At 35.6% G+C, this 17,980-nt stretch overlaps 1 protein-coding gene across 1 annotated transcript in view; it reads left to right on the top strand.

Annotated features, from left to right (window-relative positions):
• Positions 1 to 3,642: 3,642 nt before the first annotated feature.
• BVES (blood vessel epicardial substance) overlaps positions 3,643 to 17,980 on the top strand; it is a 134,725-nt gene continuing 120,387 nt past the window's right edge. Inside the window, exon 1 of the mRNA XM_056818627.1 lies at positions 3,643 to 3,929. The gene's annotated coding sequence lies outside the window, so the exon portion shown is untranslated. The remainder of the gene's footprint in view (positions 3,930 to 17,980) is intronic.

Here is a 17,980-nt window from a genome sequence, read left to right as displayed (position 1 = left end):
TTATATTAAAAAATCTGAATAAGTTAGAGGTTTAGGAACATCTATATTACTGTTAAGAAAGTAATTCTTTTAGCAGCTTGTAGGCTATATTTTGCTGTTGCTATCAATAAAAAATTCATGCCTACATCCATATGGATTCCTAATTACATGCCCCAGTCTAGAAAAACTGTGAATTGCCCTTTCTAGTGTAGTAGGAATCATAAAGGAATAATTTAGTTAGGAGAGGGAGGAGTGGTAGAGGTGACAAAAGCAGTAATGATACTAGGTCTCGCTCTAAAATCTGAGAGACTGGAGTTTGGGGGAGAAAATGGGGGATGGGAATAAAAAGCAATAACCCATGGATGGATCTGTTTATCTCCTGGACCCTTCTTCCACAGGGGTTAACAGATTGATCTTATTCTGACTGAAAGTAAGTGGAATGTGGTGTTGAAAATTGGGGGCAAGACTGGTAAAAACGTTTAGAGCAGGTACTTTCTAAGGGATTGAATCTGTGATAAGGAAACTTTCTACCAATTCAGATGGACAATTTATGATCTCAAAATGTTGCCTAGAGCACTGAGAAGTCAAATGAGTTACCCAGTCAATACATCTTAGAGGCAGAACTTGAATGCAGGCCTTTTAGGACTCTTGACTGGCATTTGTATTTCCAAGCCTTAGTTCCATGTCCAGTGGCTAATAAGTGTTTAAGAAATGCTGGTTGACTTTTGTTCCAGCCCACTATCAATCAATAAGCATTATTAAAGACCTACTTTGTGCCACTATTCTGCTGCTTTTCCTTTTCCTTTTAGTGATAATAATAAAAACCTGATATTTATGTAGTTCTTTAAAAAAAAAAACTTACCTTCTATCTTAGAATCAATCCTGAATATTGGTTCCAAGGCAGAAGAGTGATAAGAGCAAGGCAATTTGGCTTAAGTGACTTGCTCAGGATCACACAGTTAAGAGGTGTCTGATGTCATATTTGAGCCCAAGACCTCCCATCTCCATTCCCAGCTGTCTATCCACCGAGCCACCTAGTTGCCCCTACATTGTACTTTAATGTTAACAAAGCACTTTGCAATTCTGAGAAGATATGAGATAGCCTATGAGGGCTTTATGAGATTCATGAGATGCAATTGTAGCAGTCACAGTTTTGCAAACATTTTCCCTCCTATGACTTCATAAAAAGATAAGCCTTGAGAAAGAGTAGATAGTAATAAATTATAGTATAAAACTGTGAACCCACACGTGCATGTGAAAATAAAATTAAATATTTCAGATTAGGAGACAGGAATTTCTAAAGGGGAATAGTGAGCAGTAAAGAACAATAAACACTTGCCCTGTGGTGGGTACAGCTGCAAATGTTGAGGGCATAGCAAGCAGCAAGCAGCCACTGAGTGCACCTGCTGTGTGCATAGCACCGAGGACAGTTATAAGACATAGAGTTTATGATCAACTAGCAAACTAAGCTTCTCAGTAATGACATTCCATCTGGTTAAATTAAAAACATGTTACCAGAATCTAGAATCTAGATGTTGTGCCACGGAACTGACTAATAAGGCTGACATCTTATTAGACTTCTTGAACAAAAAAGAGGCCTCAGAAGATTAAAGATGAGGGCAAGATTCCTTTATGAAACGGTACATCTCATGAATGTGAGGAACAAATGAGATAATGTATAGAAAGCACTTTGCAAACCTTAAAAGGCTGTAGAAATTCCAACTGTTTTATTGTTATTGTTATTATCACTTTGGCAATAAGAACGTAGCCTGTGATGAAGCGATATTAAATCTGAAAACATCTTTTGCAAAATTTCTGAGATTACCCTCTCAAAGAGCAGAGAAAGGCTTAGATTTTATTGTTGTTGATGGTGAGTTATAGATATATATTGCAAAAATCAATCTCTGAACAAGGGATATCATCTTGTATCATAATTGGGATTGCTTTCCTAAGGAAAAAAAGAACAAGATTTAACCAAATTATAGAAGATACTGACAATGAGGAAATCTTTGCAGTATTATGGAAAGAGCACTGACTTTAGGGTTAGGGAACCTTAGTTCAAATCCTGGTTGTTGTTGCCCCTGTGATCTTGAACTTAACCTTTATGATTCAGTTTTTTCATTTGCAAAAAATTTTTATTGAATTTTGTTTTCTCAATTACATATAGAAATACATTTTGACAATTGTTTATTGGTTTGTTTTTTACTTAGATTCTCTTCTCTCTGCTCCCACTCTCCCAGGCAGTAAATAGTGTGATATAAGTTATTCCAAAGTCTTCATGCAATATGTATTTCTATATGCTCCTTGTCTTGACTGAAAACACATACCATATATACAATAAAAAAAAAAACTCATGGAGGAAATTTAGTGGACGGCAGGCTTTGATCTGCAGATTCCAACAGTTCCTTCTTTGGCTGTGGATGGCTTTTTTTTTATCATGATTCCCTTGTTTTGTAAAAATTAAGAAGTCGGACAAGATCATCTTCAAGGTCCCAAAGACTTCCAATTCTAGATCTATGTTTTATGAAATATAATTGTAGTAGTCACAACTTGCAAAGTATTTTCATATCTGACACCTCATTTTTGGTAAATATTGCCCTCTGTACTTATGACAGGGAATGCTTTCTACCTCCAGAGAGAGAATTATTGGAGTTAGAAGAAAGTGGATCAAAGCATACTCTTTCCCATCAGTATATTTACAATTTTATTTTGGGTTTTGTATGAGAGTGTTCTTCCAACCATTACCAATATAGAAGAGTGTTTTGCATAAAAGTAAAAAAATAAAATTTTAATATATTGCCCTTTCAAATTTTTTATTTATGTGTAATGGAAGAACTATTTACTGATAGTAACAGTGTGTGTAAAATCTTAAAAACAAAGAGGTATTTGTAGATCATGTGTCATAAAAAAGGTGATGGATCCTATTGCTTTGAAACATAGAGGACTTACTACCAGTAGGGCAAGTCATTTGTCATTTCTGGGTCTCAACTTATCTGTAAAAGGTAAGACATGGACTATGATCACTTCCAACTCCAAACTTATGAGTCCCTTTCAAGATTTTCCTACTTCTTTTGAGGCTTGGCCCAGATCCTTTGAACCAAAAACATTCCAACATACTAGAAAGACAAAGGATTAGGAACGGTGTTACTAATACATGTTTGACCTTGGATAAGTTACATCCCCATCATTTCCCTAATGGGTAAAATTTGAGCTTTGAATAACGAGTTTTGTTCCTTTTTAGCTCTAACTCCATAATCCTATGAATTGAGAAACTGAGCACCACTGCTAAAGCTTCCCTTTGAAATCAAACTTGTTTGCCAAGTGGGGAAGATTAAAACGTGAATTTCAACATGTATGGTGTATATTTCATAGCATGAAGTGTTATTAGACTTGGATACAAAGTATTTGAGCCTTACTGTATTTATAAGGAGTAACTAGAGTTTATCAAAGTTTTCAAACAGTCGTCTCGCTCTTCTCCCAAGAGCCTGCAGTTACGGAGGCGGGTATTCCTCACTGCTTTCTTGGCTCTAGTCCCGCGAGTTCTTCCCAGATGTGGTTCCAGCTGCTCCCACCCTGCCGCAGCTGCTCTCAGTGTCTCCGCCTGCCAAGCGCCGCTGCAGCTACAGCTGCAGCCGCATCTGGGGGGCGCGTGCGCCGTGGCAGCCGGTGCCCAGGCACCGCCGCCTCCTCCCGGCTGCCCTTCTTATTTTAGTCCTAGCTGCCGCCGCCGGGCGCGGGGCCCGCCTGGAGCTGGGGGCTGAGCGCAGGGGCCCAGAACTGACCCCCCCCCCCGACCGGGGTTGCTGGCACCCACCCCGAATAAGAAGGGGTAGCCGAAGCAGCCTGGTCAGTTCCAGCGTCCCAGACTCTTAGCCTCCTAGCCAGAGTCCGGCTCGGAACTGAAACTTTTGTCATGCAACCCTGGAGCTTGTGCCGAGAGAAAGAAAAAGGTAAGAAAGAGTCCGGAGGAGCTGCTGGCTCCGCAACCACCCCCTGTCTGGTGTCGGTTTACAGCCTGGCACCTGGCGGGGCTAAAAATGGAAGCGAAAGTTGGAGGCACCCCGGTTTTGGAGCAACTTTCCCGGAGCTCTCCAACCATCTCCCCGCCTCTTCCTCTCTGGTCGGCAGCTACTCTTATGCCCCGTCTCTGGTCCCAGGTCGGTTACTGGTTCTGTCATTTTCCTAGGCTGCTCTCCAAATTCTCACCCATTTAGCCCCATCTCACGTTTTGCCCCGTTTTGCCCTTTTTCATACTCCAGACCTCCATCATTACTTTCTCTATTGCCTTGATCCTCATTTCTTTTTGCCTGTCAGTCCTGCCTATTCCGTGTCCTCAGGGCCCCCTTAAGAGAGTTGGGAAGGAAATCTACTAGAAAGAAAGGAGCCTTCTTAGATTCTCATAGGCGTCAATGTTTTTAGCTACTGTCTCCTCCTGTACTGGACCCTAGAGGTAACAGGATTGGTTCCTGTCTTTAGTTGCACACCGATTTGGGAGAACTGCCACATCTAGCTGTATCTCCATCCTGTCTCACTGGTCCTAAGGACAACTCTGGTTGTAAAAGAAAAGAATAGAAAAAACCGTGATTCTTCGTTTCCCATTCATGTTCTATGTAAGGAGTTTGAAATAAAAAGGCAGGCTTGGAAGGAATTTTAAGAAAGAGATTGCTGTCCCTCTATCAGGACTTTCCTTTTGACCTCCCTCCTCCATCCCTTTCATTTTTCTCTTCTTCTTCTTCTTCTTCTTCTTCTTCTTCTTCTTCTTCTTCTTCTTCTTCTTCTTCTTCTTCTTCTTCTTCTTCTTCTTCTTCTTCTTCTTCTTCTTCTTCTTCTTCTTCTTCTTCTTCTTCTTCTTCTTCTTCTTCTTCTCCTTCTTCTCCTTCTTCTCCTTCTTCTCCTTCTTCTCCTTCTTCTTTTCCTTCTTCTTTTCCTTCTTCTTTTCCTTCTTCTTTTCCTTCTTCTTCTCCTTCTTCTTCTCCTTCTTCTTCTCCTTCTTCTTCTCCTTCTTCTTTTCCTTCTTCTTTTCCTTCTTCTTTTCCTTCTTCTCCTTCTTCTTCTCCTTCTCCTTCTCCTCCTTCTCCTCCTTCTTTCTCTCTCTCATCCTTTCCTTTCTCTTAAACAGGTCAAATAATCTCTAATATTCAAGAGAGTAATCCTTGGTGGGATCATGGATAAGTCATTTCTCTTCTCTGGCTTTCTTTTCTTATTTGTAAAATAAAAGGGGGCTGAACTAGATGACCTCTAAGGTTCCATCTACTTCAGGTTATTCTTGGTTTCTGTATTGACTGGAATGCAAATAGAAAATTAGTACTATACAAAATGTAAGAATTGTTTTCAGCAAAGAGGAACTCATTAATGCCCCAAACAAATTCAAAACCTTTCTACTAAGCAGTCACATTTAGTCATTTTTTTATGTTAACCATCATATTTTAAGTATTTTAAAATTATAGGGTAAGCATAAATTATATTTACTTATTCATATTTTTCTTTTCAAGGACATTTGCATAAAATTATAGCATCAGAAGTAGGAATTGTTCTTTTTTATAATAAAGAACTAAACAGGAATGCTCTGATGTGAACATAAACAAGACTGATCACCTCTGTGGGTTTCAGTTTCTTGATCGAATGATCACAGGATTCATTCTTTCCATTTCTAGCTTTTTACAATATTAGAGTAACTTCAGAACAGTGTTTTCCAAATCTAGTTTAATATAATTCATTACCTGTTCTCTAAAATCATGTGCATTTAAGCCCTCAGACATTTGGGAAGCAGTTGGGTTTCTCTAATTATACAAATCTCTTGTAATATCTGAATCATAGAACAAACTAAACTTCTAAATGGTGACATTCTATGTTGTTAAATTTAAAACTGTGTCACCAGAAACTGGATTCCAGACTTGCCACAGAACTGACTAATAAGATTGGCAAGTCTTGTTAGTGCTACTTGGTCAAAAATGAGGCCTCAGAAGACCTAAGATGAAGACAAGACCTCTTTATGAAATAGTTCTTATATGTGGGCAGGGCAATAGGGACACAACATGTGAGGATGAAGTGGTATTAAATTTTAGAGCAGCCTTTGCTAAATTTCTTAGAATGGTCCTTTAAGAAGTAGAGGAAAGCTTCAGAGTTTAGATTTTATTGCTGTGAGAGTCATTGGCATACACAGTAAGAAGCAAGCCGCATGTTTTATGCATTATGTTTTTAATTACCTTTGCAAAAAAACACAGTAAGATTTCCCCTCATTCATCTCCCCCCTCCCCCTTTTTAAAATTTTACTCTCTGTCTTAAAATCAATACTGTATATTGTTTTCAAGGCAGAAGAATGGTAAGAGGTTGGCAATGGGGGTTAAGTGATTTGCCCAGGGTCACACAGAGAAGCGTCTGAGACAAGATTTTAACCCAAGACCTCCTGTCTCTAGGTCCAGCACTCAATCCACTCAGCCACTGAGTTGTCTTCTCCCCCACTTCTTTTCAGGAAATGTAGATGAAAATGCTTGAAAGTGAGGAAGTCACTGAGGTGTTTTGTGAAAACTTTAATTTCATTGTTATTTGACAAACCTGTTGCTGATTTTGGTCTAATTATTCCTAGTTGTGCCCTTACATGCTGAGAATTTATATCACAGAAACCATTGCTAGTGTAAAAGACACAGAGGATAGATAAAGTTGTGCAAATAACTCATTCATAGAGCTAACAGATGTGACTTGTTGATGAGGACAGAAGGCTATATGTTTGCCTTCTGAGTAAGCACAGGAACAGGATAAAACTTATCCAGTCTGAAATCTGAAGAATTCTTGGTCCTTTTTACTTTGCCTAAATTTTGAATTTAATTTAACAAATTAAATGTGCCTTAACCTTTTTTTTATAAAGATGAAGAATAGCACAAATGTAGACTTTTGTCTGAGAAAGGGAAGTATTATATTAGAATGCAAGTCAGGGATTGTGAAATTGAATTTTATTAATCTGTGAATAATAAGTAAACACATTCAAATAAAGAATTGCATTTTTGTTCATACACCTTAGACTTGGAGAGAGGATTGTGGTAATTTTTCAGATTTATAATAATGGATTTATTTCAAAAAGAATGAAGCAGTTATAATTTTATTAATCACAATGCATTCTTGTTGTTTAAAGGGTGGGTAAACTGAGGGCTTCCAGAATCCAAAAGCTCCCTGTTTGTTCTCTTAAAACACCTACCTAGTATTTATAAAAATTGGAAGCTCTGGAATGTCAAGTTAAGGGAATAGCTAGTATACCAGTTTGGCATAATATGGTGCATTTGAGGGCAGAAAGATACAATAAGTCTGAAAAGAGAGACAGGAGCCAGACTATGGAAAGCCATCCTTCGGACAGCAAGGAGATCAAATCAGTCAATACTTAAATTAGTTCAGACCATTCATTGGAATGTTACATACTGAAGGCGATTAAATACTTTGACCACATAACAAGAAGACAGAACTCATTGGAAAAGACCCTGATGTTGGGGAAAATTAAATGCAAAAGGAGAAGGAGATTGCAGAGGATGGGATGACTATATAGTATCATGGAAGCAACAAATATGAGCTTGGACAGACCTAGGGAGAGAGTGGAAGATAGAAGGTCTGTTGTGCTGTGGTCCACGGGGTCACTAAGAGTCAAATTCAACTGAACTACTGAACAACAACACAAATACCAGCCTATGTATCCTTGAAGCAATAAGGAGCTACTGATGATTTCTCAAGGATACATACACACACTTGATGAGCAGGAAAAAGAAAATTATTCAGTAAAGGATATTAAAGAATAGTTAGATAGTGATTAAAATAATATGATTAATAATATTACCTAACATTTAAATAGTACTTACTATGTGCCAAGCACCATATTAAGCACTTTATAATTATTATCTCATTTAATTTTCATAACCGTGGAAGAGGTTAAGTAACTTGCCCAAGCTTGCATAGTTAGTAAATGATTGAGGAAGTGTTGGAACTCAGATCTTCCTCGCTCTCAGCCCAATGTCTATTCACTGTGCCACCTAGCTTCTAATAGTAATAATAATAACTGTTATATAGCATTTAAAGGTTTGCAAAGCACTTTGTACAATTCCATATTTGATCCCCACAATAACCCTTCTAGAGTAAGAAGTGAACCAAAGGAGAGCAGTGTTAACGAAGCCAAGGGATCAGAGAATATCAAAGAGGAGGGGAAGTCAACGGTGTTATGGGTTAGAGACATGAAGTAGAATGAGGACAAAGAAGGACACAAAATTCAGAAATTGAGACCTTACAGAGAGTGATGAGGAAAGAAGCCAGAATACAAGAGTTTGAGAAGTAAGGGAAGGTCCAGAATCAAAATCAATGGTGTGTCGGTGTATTTTTCTAGCAGTTTGACTTTGAAAGGGTAAAAAGTTAGTGGGATAAGAGACTTAAAATAGCTGCTATCTAAAGCAGGGGAATAAAAGGATAGCCATATAGTAATGAGAATGCAGTTGAGATTAGATGAAATAAATCTCTTGTGTATTTAAATAGCATGTTTATATGGCTGCTCGATTTATACCCTCTAAAATTACCTTCTATCTATTCTGCAAATTATTTTGTATGTACAGATTTATGTATGTTGTTTCTCCAATTAGAATGCAAGCTTCTGTAGACTATAAACATGATTTTTGCTGCTTTTTGGAAACCAATGTTTAGCACAGTCCCTAGGACATAGTTAATTACTCAATAAATTCTTGTTGATTAATTTTAAGTAGGAGCAGAACATATGGATGGTGGGGTTAGTTTAGGGCTAGAGTTTGGAGAGGAATATGTAACTGTAGGACAAGGGGGCAAGCCATTCAAGGGCATTTAATAGTGCATGGTCTAACTGGTCAGTCATAAAATCAAGACTGAAGGGAAGAAAGTGTGGGCAGAGCAAGGATGCTGGACTGAGAAAAAAGCTGAGGTTTTAGCTGTCATGGTCATGATGAAAAATAGACAGGAGAAATGAGGCTAAGGGAGAGGTGGACAGCTAGGATGTATAGTGAAAGAAAAGAATTTCAGAGTTCTGGCTCATTTCTATTCATAGATGTAAAGAAAAAGATTGGGAACAAATCTCCTAAGTGTGTTGACTTTAAAATGAGGTGTGCAGGATCATACAAGCCAACCCAGTTTGTTCTGAGACCTTGAGCATCAATATTAACATGTTTTTTATAGGAAATAAAAAGAAGCAGAGCTAATGGTTACATCAAGAAACACCACAGGAACAGAGCAAAAGGAAACTAAGGGAAAACTCAAAAGAAAATCTGCAACCTTGTTTCTTCAGGGTTCTAATGGTTGTGGTTGATCTCTTTGAGTTTCTTGTCAATAGATTTCAAAAGGAGAGAAAGGTAGGGTGGAGGAAAACAGTTACACTCTCATACATTCTTATACCCAAATGATTATCTTCTTATATTTCAATGATTAGTTGGTCATTAATCCTAAACATTGAAGTCAACTCAGCTATTGAATATTTTAATAGCTGGGACTGTCTCTTACTATAAAATTAGATCAGTCGATTATAATTACAGCCAAATAATTATGCTTATCAATCAAAAATAGTTCCTAATCAATAAACAAACTTATCACAGATCAAAGAATTTAGTAGGAAGATGAACTGAGAGGTGATCAAGGAACAGTGAAATTGGTGTCCCTACTTATGATGGAAAAGGTTGAGATGGAGAGAAAGACTGTGAGCCAGGTATTAAATTTGTAGAATCCTAGGTTAGCTAGATGCTATACAGTATATAGCCTGGGATTTGGTATTAGAAAGATGCAAATTCAAATCCTGCTTGAAATACTTACTAGTTGAATGATCCTAAGCAAGGTACTTAATCTATGTCTGACAACTTCTTCATCTAAAAATGAGAACAATAATAGCATCTAGGATTGTCATGAGGATAAAATGACAGAATATTCATAAAACATTTTGCAAACCTCATAGTACTATATCAATGCTAACTATTATTAGATTTATACATGGATGGGACCTTAAAAAGGCACATAATCCAATTTATTATTTTGCAGATGAGAAAACTGAGGTCTTCAACAATTAAGTGAGTTGCTCAGTCATACACAGGTAGAATATAGCAGGGCTAAGATTTGAATCAGGAGTAGAAGTTGAACCAACTCTTACTCCAAATTCAATATTTCAATGTAAATTTCCTGCAAAAGAATTCTCTGGAAAACATTATCTTAAAGGATTATAAATATAGAAGTGAAAGGAACTACAATGATCATCTATCTATCTAATCCATCTTCCCTCATTTTACACAAGAGGAAACTGAGGCTCAGAGACAAGCAGTGACATCCTTCAGATGTTGCTCATGATGATGTGCCTCAGATGTAGTCTGAGTTATTTTGGCTCTTTTTTGTAGTAACAAAGAATTGGAAATTGAGATTTGTCCATTAAATGAGGAATGGTTAAATAGATTGTGGTATACAGTAGTTACAGAATACTATTGTGTTATAAGAAATGACAAGCAAAATATTCAGAAAAATCTGAAGAGTTACATGAACTGGTGCAAAGTGAAGTGAACAGAACCAGAAGAACTCTGTACACATTGTCAGCAGTACTTTTTTTTTTGACAAAACTGTGACTGACCTGATTATTCTTAGCAATGCAAGGATCCAAGACAATCCCAGAAACTCATGATGAAAAATCCCATCTACCCTCTGAGAAAGAACTGATGGAGTCTGAATGCAATGGAGTGGAAAGGGGGGAGACATATGGGAAGAGGGAAATGAGGGAGAGAATTTGGACCTCAAAACTTTAAAAATGAATGTCAAATTTGTTTTTACATGTAATTGGGGGAAAATAATATATAATTTTAAAAAAAATCATAGACTTATGGCACTTTTGATCATGATGTCCGAGTCTGTCCTGTTCCTGGTTATTAGCATATTTATTCATGAAAATATCTCTGTTTTAGAGAGGAAAGTACTAGATTGAGAATCAGAAAACCTGGATTTGAGTCCCAGCTATGCCATTTATTGACTTTGTGTCTTTGAGCCACAAAGTTCCTCTCTCTTGGCATTTGTTCACTCATCTGTAAAAAAAAAAAAAGAAAAAAAGAACTGGACTAAATTATTCTAATAGTTCATGTTTCTGACCTACCAAGTGTGTTTGTTCTTCCTGGCATCCTTATAAGATAGCTCTAATAGGCTTTATTATTGACATTTTAACATACAATTAAATTAAGACTTAGAGTTTTTTACTAAGGCCTTAAATAGTGTCCTGCAATGGTATCAAGTTTAAATACACATAGATCCCTGCAAGGAAATTGTCTTAGAAAATCACAAATTAAGATTATCTATGTTGTATTGTATTTTTTTGTTGTTAAATATTGTATTTTTTGTTGTTAAGTATTACCTAATTACATTTGAAACTGGTTCTTATAAGTAGCATATGTCTTCTTTCACAAAATGATGAACATGGAAATATATATTGCATGATAGCACATGAAACAACCTATATTATATTGTCTGCCATTTGGGGGAAAGGGAGGGAGAGAACATGAATCACAAAATGTCAGAAAATTATTATTTAAAATTCTATCTACATGTAATCTGGAAAAGAAAACTTTAATTAAAAATGGCTGGTTTGCCATAGAGGGTTTTGCTGGAAAGGTGTAGGTGTCAAGTCTGGTACTTCTGATATGAAAGATGGAGTGGCGTTCTTGGAATCAAGGTGAAATGAGTTTAAATAGCTTATTAGTTATGTGGATTTGGGCAAGCCACTCAACCTATCTCCCATTCCTAGTTTTCTCCCCTTAAAAATAGGGATAATCAAAACACATATTACATAGAATTAAATGAGACAATATATGTAAAGTGCTTTGGGAAATGTCAAAGAGCTATATAAATTTTAATAATTCATTATTAGTATTATTATTGTCAGAACTGGTACTTGCACTTAAATCATCTAAATCTAAGTCTTGTACCCTAATTCACTACACCAGAATGCAGGAAGAATGCCAAAAATGAAGTGCCTGGAAATCAAAGAATACGAAATCTCTCTTCTTCACCAAGCAAATTAGTGCCATCTATAAGAAAGGGGAGTGGGGGAATGGCTGAACAAATTGTAGTATATGATTGTGATGGAATGTTACTGAGTTATAAAAACTAATGAGTAGGTTAATTTTTTAAAAATGGAAAAAATCTACATGAAATTATGTAAAATAAAATGAATAGGACCAAAAGAACATTATATAAAGCTACAGAATTAACATTTGAAGAATAACATGTGAATGCACACTTCCAGAGAAAGTACTGATAGATAGAAATGCTGAAGACATAGTTTACAGTTTTTTTTGTCAAATGATGCCTTCTCTAGAGAGAGGAGGGGATGGAGGGAAGGAGATATCTGAAAATTTTAATGTAACAAACAAATTAATTATTTTTTAAAGGGTAGAATCAGTGGACATCTAAAAATCTCTTATATTCAAGTGATCTCTAAACTCAAATGATCATAGGATCAGAGAAAAACTGTGACATCCTTCAGCTATTGCTTATGATGATATGTCTCTTAAGGGGGGAAGGGGGTTAACTTTAAAAGGGTTGGACTAGATTATTTAAGAATGTGATCACCAGTAATTTAATTTATTCCAAAGAGATTTATTTACAATTTATTTACAAAATGTAGAAAGAAAGACATAAAAAAATCAGAGAGGATAAGGTAAGATATGTAGTCAAAGCACTAAGTAATTTACTCCCAACAACCTGGGCAGGGAGAGTTAGTATGTAGGCCTCAGAAAAACCAAGGACCTGGGGAAATCTCTCTCAAGAGGTAAGTCTCTCCTGAGGTTAGTTTTTTTTTTTAAGAACATCCAGCAGTTAAGAGTCAGCTTTTCACTCACTATATGTTAGTTCAAAGGAAGAGATTTTAGAACCACCTCACTAGGAACAGGATCTCGGGTCTAGCCTCCACTCCAAAGAATGAAGAATTGTCTCTAGTCTCCACTTTCAAAGAAGAAAGAACTCTGTATCACAGGAAGTGACAGCTCCTTTTAAAGATGCTTCTTTTGCATCACTTCCTGTGTCTTCCCCTAATTTTATGTCTACTGATCACAATTGAAGTTTTGCTTTAAGACTGCCCAGGGGCAGTTAGTTTAATTCTGATTTGTCACCCACTATTGCACACGTGGGTCACAGACCTCCCACTTAATGATTAAGTGGGATGTTTTCACTTTTGGTGATTAAATCTAAAAAATAGGCAGGGGTTAAAATTTTAATCTTCATAATCAGGGGAGAATTAATTTTAATCTTCACAGCCTCAATTATTGCAGCTCTATAAAGGACAAATGCCCAGAAAAGTGGGATAATTTATCCAGGGTTACATAGGTAGTAGGGGGCAAAGTCAGAATTTAAACCCTGACCATATATCCAATTAACTTCTACTGTTTCACACTTTCTAGCCTTCAGACTATGTTGAGAAAAAATATATTAATCCCACTGAGCTTCAGTTTCCTTATCTGCAAAGTAAAGATAATGATACTGCTACATTTTATCTTGCTGTGTTATTGTGAGGATGTGCTTTGTTAACATTGTTTTTTAGTCTCTTAGGACATCCTGGCCTTTTTTGGTATTGAACACATTTTCATTGTTCAATTTTATGTTGCTCCCTCCTCAAAACTGCTGCAAGGTGTGTACATATCAAATATGTATATTTTTGTGTTTGTAAGTATACAGTTTATTTCAGTATTTTGAAAAAAATCTCTCACTTAATTGGCATATTGATTCCTTCTAGTGACACATTCCGAACATTCTCATTTCAAAATGGTCTTCATGAGTTTCTGTGGCTAAAAATTTGGCCTGATTTCTGGTGATAATTTTCTCCTGGTTTATCTAAACTGGTGTTTGGATAACAGTTGTGTGGTATCACCAGGACACTCTCATATTCACATTTCCCTAGCATTTTGAGGTTTATAAAGCAAGATGCCTGTGAGGAAGGTAATACAAATACCTTAACCTCCATTTTTCAAATGAAGGAATCGAGGTTTGCAAAGGTTAAGTCACATAACTAGTAAGCAACAGATTCTGGACTTGAATTCAGGATCCATTAAGTCATGTTTTAATTGAAACTTTTCTATGTTGGTAGAAATTTCTGAACCTTTGGCTTCATTGGCAATACTCCCAAGATCCCAGAGCCTCTTCTAGGAAATGTTTAGTGAAAGATAACCTTTGATATCCACTCAAAATGAGAGAAGAGAGTCTTCTGGTACTCTTCCCCAGCATAAGAGAAATCTTGGAGAAGGGCACACTCAAACTCATAGAAATGTATCTGTGCATCATTCTCATAAAGATGAAAATTAAACTCATGAAAGCTGATGAGGTCATCAAGAGACCGTGGAGAGGAATAAGAAAAGAGAGCCAACAACTAAATACGGAAGAACATCCCCAGTTAGGAGAAACATAATATTAATAAGTCAGCAAAGGAAACAAAGGAGGAGGAGTCAGACAAGTAGAAAAAGAGTGAAGAGAGAAGAAGGTCATGAAAACTCATAGAGCAGAGAGTATCCCGGATTAGGAGGTAGTCAATATTTTCAAATACATCAAAGAGCTTGAAAATGATAAGGACTAAGAAAAGACTTCGGCAATTAAGAGATCATCAATAATTTTAAAGAGAGTAGTTTGGAAAGTCATATTACAAGGGGCTGAGAGGTGAGAGGAGCATAGGTGGAGGCAAAAAAGTATACAAGAAAAGAACGTATAGGTTTTGTTTAGAAAGACAACTATTCCAAGGGTCCCTCTCTCCATCATCCCTCTTGGTGCTATTTTTGACAGGAATTTAAAAGAGGGGTGAATATAACCTTACAGGACTGTTTAGTATTCATTCAATACAGTTGGAGTCAGAAGATGTGGGTTCAAACACCAACCTTGAGGCTTACCAGCATTATAACCATCACTTAGTCTCTGAGACTTATTTCATCATCTGGTAAAATGGAGATTATACTAACTTTACAATCAGCTTTATAGAATTGTTGTGGGTTTCAAATGAAATAATCTCAGTAAAATACTTTGTAAACCTGTTCTTAAACTGGAGATAAAGCCCACAGAAAGGTGATACATGGGATCATTTCTAAATGCCTGGATTATAAATTATTTCAGTTCTTTAAAATACTAAATTGCTATGAAAGTTATTATTTATTTTTATTATAATTGGAGGTAGTGTGGTACAATAGAGAAAGTCCTGAGCTTGGAGTCACAGGACCTGAGTTCAGTCTTATGCCACTTTATAACTTGTGGGACTTTGGACATTTAAACTTTTTAGGCCTCAGTTTCCTCATCCGTAAAAGGAGGGAAGGATGAACTAAATGACTTTTCTATTCCTTTCCTACTTTAGAACCATGTCTACAATTTTTTTTCCATTTGACACATAAAGGCAATTCCTCCCCATGGTTCCTAACATGCTTTATAGCTATTGATGATTTTATAAGTCACAATGAATAAATAAGATGATGTCTGTTCCATTCCATATGATCTCATTATAGGATAAAAATCTTTCTCAAGGAAAGATGAAGTAAACCAAAAATTGGTGCTATTGATGATTTTATAATATCCAATGCATAAATAGCATAGTGTTCCCTTCTGTAGGAACCCAGTGTAAGATTAAATTCTTTCATAGTGAAAGATGAACTAGACACAAACATATTTTAATATGTTTATTTGCTGTGGTGATATTTCATGCACCTCAGGTCCTTTGCAAATATAAACAGAAACCAGAAAATATGACAAAATACCACAAACAGAATCTATTTTCTTTGGTTAAATGGAAGGTAAAAGGCAGAGTGAATGTCAAAAGTTAACAGATTTGGGGTCAGAAGACATTGATGCAAATTCTAGCCCTGTATCTTATTAGATGTGTGAACTTCTGTGAGTCATCTCCATTCTGGGCTTCAGTTCATCCATTTGTAAATTGATAATGTTGGATCATATTTCCACTGGCACTTCCAGCTATTGAAAGGGAAGAGAGAGGTAGGGATCTTAAAAGAAGGAAAGATCCTTATTCTTCACTTATATTTCTGTATTCTGTACATTGCAAGTCCCCTGGTAATACAGATTTTCTTTTCTAGGTTCTATATTTAACAAGGTTATGATGTATTCCCTCAGGATATTATTTAAATTCAATTTAATTTAATAAATAATTCAGTTAATTATTAATAATATATTAAATATATAAATATAACATATAATACAAATACAAATATTAAATATTAAATCAATAAGTAATTAAATGAATTAAGTTAATAAAAATAAAATAAATAAAATAAAAAAATAAAAAAATAAAATAAAATAAAAAAAATAAATAAAAATAAATAAAAAAAATAAAAAATAATAATAAAAATTTAATTCAATTAATTAACCCATTAGTCTTATTTAATCATTCAGATCTCTAGGACAATTCAGGAGTATGTTTGGATCTTTTCTTACTAATTGATAAAGTTTTAGAATTTCTCAATCAACTGAATTCAAAGCCCCTACCAGTTGATCACATATTAACAAACTAAAGTAACCTCCTTTCCCAATAGAAGTTACTTATATTTCTCTCTACATTAGATGCTTTGAAATAAAAAAATGAACAAATATTAAAATTATTAAATTTATAATTTATTAATGGTGAAGCCAGTTACATGACAGATAATTATTTACAATATTTTAGCTCCGAGAATGAACACAAAGAGGGTCACTTCAAACTTCCAATATTATAGCACGAAGGAAGGAAACAAGCACTTATTAAGCATTTACTGTGTACTAGGCACTGTGCTAAGTGATTAGGAAATATTATCTCATTTGATCCTTACAACAGCTCTGGGAGGTATATGCCATTATTATCCCCATTTTACAGTTAATGAAACTGAGGCAAACAGGGTTAAGTGACTTGCCTGGGATCACACAGCTAGTGTCTGAGGCTGGATTGGAACTCAGGTCTTTATGCCTCTAGGACCAATCTATTATGCCATCTAGCTACCTCTAGCACATGGCTTCTCTTTGCTTCTGGGAGCATAGTTCCATACCATTTTAGTTCATTCAGGATAAGTAAATTTTTTTCAAAATAATTTTTTCATTCACACCCGAAAGATTAAAATTATTCCACCAAGAAGGAAAACCTATCAATCCTCTTTTTCTCTTTCTTTTCTTGTTTCTCTCTGACCATGACCAGACCTCCCCATCCCCCACTATCTTCAGCTTTTCCTAAGCCATCACGATGAACAGTCTTTACAAATGCAGTTTAAATATTACTTTTTGCACAATATTCCCTTTGGCTCTTAGTACCTATATAAGAAGATGCTCTTGAAATAAATATTACATATAGAAGACCCACTTCATTGACACCCATTAGTGATCAATAACTATTTCTAAAATGCTATTAATGTCTTTTGCTTTAACATCAAATTCTCTTCTAAAAATATTACATGACATCACCCATCCCTTACCTAATAAACTTTCCCTTGTACCATTAGGCAAAATGTTAGTTGAAACTATCAATAATTTTAGCAAAACAATAGGGTATAAAGTAAACTCACAGAAATCATTACTATATTTATATATTACTGACAAATTCCTGCAGGAAGAGATAGAAAGAGATACTCCATTTACAATGACCACAGATAGAATAAAACATCTGTGAATATACCTTCCAAAACAAATCCAGGAATTACATGAACAAAGTTATAAAATACTTTTTACATAAAGTTAGATCTAAATAATTGGAGAAATATTCATTGTTCATGGATGGGCAGATGTACTTAAAATAACAATCCCTAACCTAATTACTTATTTAATGCCATCCCAATTGAATTACAAAAAATAATTTATTGAGTTAGAAAAATAATAACAAAATTCATTTGGAAAAACAAAAGATTACATAAAAATTAATGAAAAAACAAAGGAAGGAGGTCTAGAAGTGCTGGATTGTATTATAATGCAGTAATTATAAAAACTATCTGGTATTGGCTAAGAAATAGAAAGGTAGATCAGTGAAACAGGACAGACATACAACAAATGG

Source organism: Monodelphis domestica, chromosome 2, assembly GCF_027887165.1.
Source record: "Monodelphis domestica isolate mMonDom1 chromosome 2, mMonDom1.pri, whole genome shotgun sequence".
NCBI classification, from domain to species: Eukaryota; Metazoa; Chordata; class Mammalia; order Didelphimorphia; family Didelphidae; genus Monodelphis; species Monodelphis domestica.
The sequence above is the reverse complement of the archived record's forward strand: the minus strand, read 5'-3'. Positions and strand labels throughout refer to the sequence as shown.